Genomic DNA, 6,253 nt, shown 5'->3' on the forward strand with positions numbered 1-6,253 from the left:
TGAACTTCAGAATTTTTTTCATTTAGATTCCAAACTTGTGATATTAATATTGCTACAATACAATCTAACATTATAGTCTCCAACCATCTTGTTTTACTTAGATATAAACTAGAAAGTCTTATTCACATTCCACACCTATCACAAAGTTTTTCAAAAAATGTTAATTCTTTCTGACATATGATAAAAGATGCTTTGCAAAGTTACTTAACAAGGTTTAAAATTTTAGTGAATAATGAACATGGTTTCATTAAGGTAAAATCCTGCCTTACAAATCTTTTAAACAATTTCTGATAAACATCATGTTGATGCATAATGATTAACATTATTTCAAAGTAGATGCCTCATAAACCTCAAAATGTGGTAGTTAATAGATTAATCTTATGATTAAGCAGATAATCTATACCCTTATTCTCAGCACTTAACATATAATTGAATAACATCACCATATATCAAATGCTTAATTTTACAGTGGTTCTTCCTCTTCAGTAACTTTAACATATTTTTCTAGGGATAGTCTTCAGGAGTGTAATCAGTCATTTCAGTGTTTCTGTAATTGTTATATAGTAATTTACACAAATATATATTCATTGACATTGCCCGTCAGTGAAGGTTCTAATAATCTCCTTATTGACATATAATACACTTAATCTATTAGATGACTTCAATCATTCAGTACCAGCCTTCTATAATATAGTCAGGTTGAATTCAACTCCACTACCAACATGATTAATAATGTAATCAGCAAATATTTTAACTGTCCAGTATATCACTACAGATAGTTTGTAATGTTAATTCCACTCTAGTTGCAACCTTGATGGTTTTGATTTTTATGCAAATATAGTGGTTTGCAACACTTAACTGAAAGAGGATAGGCTTAGGGTAAGAACAAGCACATTATTAACAAAGATATCACTGAAAACAATAGTTCATCATGATAAGTGGCAGGAATTGCAAATATATGAATTAAAATAGATGATTGCATATTTAATGATATAAGACTATACTTTCTGATGCAGGAAACACATCAGAGAACTTAAACTTATTGTGATAATCCAATAGCTATTTAACAGTTTACCTGAAATTTCCTATCAATATTGTGTCTCAATCTGCAGCACATTTAGTCTATAGCCACTTGTGTATGATAACATGCTATTTAAAAGTGAAATGAAGGCTTAATAAACAAAATACATCTCTGTTTATATATCAGGGACAAACCTCAAGATTTTTGCAGCTTCAGTGCAGAAACTTTAGGTGCATTTTAATATGAATATGGCTAATTACACATGTAATGACTTTCTGAGTAATGGTCCACAACGTTGTCAGTCTCTCCAGTGTGAAAGATTTTCTTCAACTTTTCAAAAGTGTAGGTCTCTGGTTGAAAATCTCTCCGATCTGCACTATTCAGTTTTTTCTGTATTCCAAAGGAGATGTTGCTGTATATGTACCAGCAAAATGCTTGGATGGTTTTACATGTGTGGCATCTTTATTGGCTCAATATTCGATGAGTTGATTGATCCTGTTTGCTGTATTAAATGCTTTACTAATACTAGTATTTAATACAGAACATTGTGTATTAGATAATCTAGCTTATCTTGGTAGCTCTATTATAGTTTTATTTCAAACACAACACTGATATCGACAGTTTTCAAAAACAATTTTATTCAAATACATTTGAAGAGTGACTTTTTCATACAATGTAAAATAAATGAGACATGCTTTTTTTCAGTATGGAAATTTCTGAAAGGGTGGATATTTGGCAGTGTAATTTATGCTGGACATCATCTGTCTTTTCTTGAAGTGAGGTTTTGACACACTTCACTGCAACAAGTATTCTAACAATGTTTTGTGTTATTATTTGCAAAGAGATGTTCCAATTCCATCATCACTTCAACAGCTAAGATTAGTTCTAGGATAATTTTCTCATTTGCCTTAGTTGCTGAGTCTGGCCCACTAGATGAAGCTGTCTCTTCTAAACTACAAAATACTGACTCATACTGTTTAAACAATGACTAAATGGCTGTAATATGAATAGTTCTACCTATTAAGGCACAGAAGTTTCAACGTAGTGTATAATCCCTTCTCAGACTTTGCTATTACCATGATCATTACCTTGAATTTCTTCGATTGTTCATATAAGCATCTTAACACGAACTCACTGCAAAGAATCTTCAATTACAAGAGAGGCTGTACAGTCAAGCTGCCAAAGTAGTAAGGATTACAATGGACATAAAAAGATAGTGGTTTTTGTTTTGTTTTCTGTACAAAAAGTCTATGCACCATTATATATTTGCCAACTAAGACCATAATGGAATTAGCTGAGTTACAGTAAGACATCAGTAATAACTTTTTTTTTTAATTCTAGAAGAGATTTCATAGAGACCTACAAATTCTACATGTAGCATCACATCCTAATTCACACAGCAGAAGCAAACTGACTTATTCAATGTCAGAAATGCCTTGTGTTCCATCATTCACCACTGAATATTGCAGCAGTGGTAGAGAACTGATTTGCTTTGCATTGCAATATCACTCACAAACGAATTGCCCATAAAATTGAAGATCTCATTTTAAATTTTACAGCAGGTATAATCTTCATTACTTGTTAACCAAATAAATATTTGTGATCATTCCCCAAACTCAACTTCAGCAGCTGCTTTAAGATCTTTTTCCGTATTACCTGTAAAAGCCAATCTTTGACGTGCCAACTACTACATTGTGGTTACAGTTTTCAACAGGCAAGATTTGTCCTTCTGTTGTTATGATGTCAAAACACTAGAAAGTTGAGTGTCTACTCTTGTCTTCTGAACATGAGTTGTCATCATTATCTTGTGTGACTGACAATCAACATGCTTTGCAAATATCTCAAGCTTTTTTTCCAATTTCTAATTCATAAGGATATAAACATTGGATCTGCATTTGTGATGAGTGATAACTTTCTGCCTTTGAAAGCTTTTGTGCAATAAAAACACCCCTTTCAAACAAGGACAGTAATGAAGCCAAAAAAAATCTTTGAACCTTTATCTTAAAAATGGAGTCTTATTTGTTAACTTATGATCTATAATGAACTTAGGGTTTAACTTTCCCTAAATCTGCAGTAACTGCCTCAAATGCTTCTGTGCTGGGCAGATGTTGATATTCAGTTGATAACTGTCTCTCCTTATCATGTATATTCTCTCTCTTTCTGTGGCATTGCCACTCACACCTGCCTGCAACTGCACTTCCTCATATAAAATAAATATAATCAGCAATAAATATCATACCAGCTACCACAGTAAACCCCCAACAGTTCTTTTTAAATCACCTTGGAATAAAGATTCTTGCTTTACAAATAAGCACGTAAAACGGAATGAAATAATTGTAGTAATAATAGTATCATTAAGAGGAAGAATACAATTCTAGTAAGACACTTCTTTAAGATAGTTTTTCAGACTATTTGAAATTAAGATATTGCTGTTTAGGTTAAATAATATTTTTTTTGTTTAAGATGTGGATACATTGTAAAATAAGAAATGGTATACAGGGTGGCCCGTAAGACCCTACACATCCATATATGTGTACTGTCCCTCATTCTTGCTGCATAATATTATGCGACGCCATGTTCTGTGAGACATTTTCCTCAACATCAGCCATATTTCTCTGAGAAAAAGAACAAATTTATAATACACGCGTAACTGAATGCGACATAAGAACATATGGATGGGTAGGGACTTACAAGCCACCCTGTAGAAAGAAAGTTATATTCTTATCTGGTATGTTTAAATTTTTTTTTAAATAAAAGATAGTTATGGTTTGGTATTTATGGCTATTATTACTCAAGTTTATTTTATCAAAAACAATTCAACCAACACTCACACTGCACTGCTTTGGTTGTAAAAAATGCTTTGTATCCATTTTTTCTTCTCTTTGTTGCCTTTGACATTGTTGATAACATCTGTAAATCAAAAATACCCATTTAATTTCTAAGATGGCTAACTCTTGTTCCACTTAACGTTGATTTGATGCCCCAATGAATGCTTTGATAGATGTAGCATCACCATTTATTTATCCATTTCTGCTTTCACAATCTGTAACCACAATTTTCACATTGAATCCTTATAATTTAATGAAGGGAAAAATGTATAGTGCATGCTAATTAAATAAGAATCATTATAAAGGCATGTAGAAAAATAAAACATAACACATTGTCACTTGAACCTACACTTTCTGTACAGAAATGAAAAATATCAAATAAAGAGTCATTCATAAAACAGCTACCTAACTGAATTCCTAACTTGCCAAATTTGAAAAAATATGCTACTACTTTATAAATTCTTATCTTAGCATCATAAAGATTTGAAACATTTGCGAGTCTTAAAATCTTGTTAATTATTTAGTCTTAGTACTAAACAACTTCACCAATTCCTTAAGTTCTTCATTTGAGTTCCCAGTTGCTTATACATTTCGACTCATTCTGTATTGTGCTTCACATATTCATTCCAATATGTTAAAATGAGGTGTAAATAATTCCATGCAAAGTTCAAGAAAAAACAGTAAATTTGTCCACTCACATCCACAGTATACAAACGCGTGGAATCCTTCCTTTGCTCAACAAATTTAACAATATTTTCAACAATAACTTCCTAAATTTATGCTTTTACGACTTTATGCCTCAAAGGTAAAAAACTGTTTGCTTCGTAAACAATTTTAGAAACTTATTTTCAAAAACGTATAATTTTACTCCTACAGTGAGATTTATTGGGTTGAGGAATAATTCGTGAGCGTTTTTTCAAGTTAAAAAAATATATTCATAAATGAAACGCTTTCGCAAAATATTTCATGTCATTTGGTAGATAAATTTTTGCTCTAATAGATGGTGTGTTTGATTTTCATGTCTTTAATTTTTGCTTTCATTTTCAGCTCATTAAATGGAATGTCAAGTGGACAAAATCGAGCATTTTCGACACCATCTGCTTTTCGCATTTAATTTCTTGCAATTTCGTTTAAAACAATGCATACTATATACCTAGGTATTACATGAAATAAAGTATCATAATAAATGTTTTGGGTGTAATGTGTTCATGCATTGAAGTATTGTATAGTCTTGCATGTAATGCTTGAATGAATTTTAAAAACGCTCACGAATTATTCCTCAACCTAATATAATCAATCGTTAAAATATCTTTAATACATTGTTTTACACTAACAATACAGACAAACACTTTTTACAGTTAGGTCCTCTTGTTCATGCCCGCAGTGGCACATCAGACTGTCTGCGGACTTACAACCCTAGAAACTGGATTTCGATACTCGTGGTGAGTAGAACAGCAGTAAAATCCTTATTGTAATTTAACTTTACCGATATTTTAAAATCATAAATTTAGCTCACTAGACGAACGATTCTTGTTTTTCTCTCTGCAGCTGCTAATGTCAATTTGCCTATTTGCGTTTCACACAGGTTGCGTCAGGAGTGAGGCAGCTGCAGTGTCATGTGAGCTTTTGCATGATCCTTGCGCAGACATCGTTTGTCGTGACAATTGGTTTAACTTATTTTAAAAAATGAAAATAATTAAACAGAAAAATTACACATCACCTTTGAAAAATTCAGGAGGATAATTTGCCACATTTCAAAAAGTTGATGGGATGTGTTTTCCTTATAAATGATACGTATGTATGGTATATAGGGTCATAATAAACAGAACCCATAACTGTAAATTAAATTGTACAAGCTCAATGTTGCTAGTTAGATTTCGATGTTATGAAAATGGTAGAATTTATTATGTTCAGACATTGCACTACTCCATCGGTCAGTTTATAATGATAGCTTCTGCTTGTAATTTAACTTAGTTGAATCGGAACTTAAGTATGAGCAGTATTGAACACAGTAGCACTCAATAGGGTAATTAATGAAGATACTTTAAATACATACCAAAAAAAAATAGAATGTTCAAATAAAACTCAGTGGTGAAAATATTTTCGTATTATTAAATAAATTAACATTTATTCATGAAAATTAGTTTGTAAAATAAGCATCTTTTTACATAAAAGTAAACATATATAGTATAAAATACATATAAACTTTTAAAAAAGAAGATAATCGTGCGTCATTTTTTTCAAAACACTTGTAGTGAGTCGTGCGGTTAAAACAACCTACAAGACACGTGAGACTTTATAAAAGGTTTGCTACAGGTTCATTTAAAAGTAAAAATGAACCGTTTATAGTTTTTGTCATGAGATTAAAGTTGGCTGATTTAAAGCAGCAACAATGTTGTAGGGT

At 31.6% G+C, this 6,253-nt stretch overlaps 1 long non-coding RNA gene across 1 annotated transcript; it reads right to left on the minus strand.

The window, feature by feature from the left end:
• Positions 1-1,642: 1,642 nt before the first annotated feature.
• Positions 1,643-5,576, minus strand: LOC143223174 (uncharacterized). The gene is made up of 2 exons (XR_013012722.1): positions 5,366-5,576; positions 1,643-3,931 (listed from the first exon to the last, which is right to left on the minus strand). It is a non-coding gene; the product is annotated as an uncharacterized LOC143223174 (long non-coding RNA).
• Between the last annotated feature and the right edge of the window lie 677 nt (positions 5,577-6,253).

The sequence above is a fragment of the Tachypleus tridentatus genome, chromosome 8 (genome assembly GCF_004210375.1).
Source record: "Tachypleus tridentatus isolate NWPU-2018 chromosome 8, ASM421037v1, whole genome shotgun sequence".
NCBI classification, from domain to species: Eukaryota; Metazoa; Arthropoda; class Merostomata; order Xiphosura; family Limulidae; genus Tachypleus; species Tachypleus tridentatus.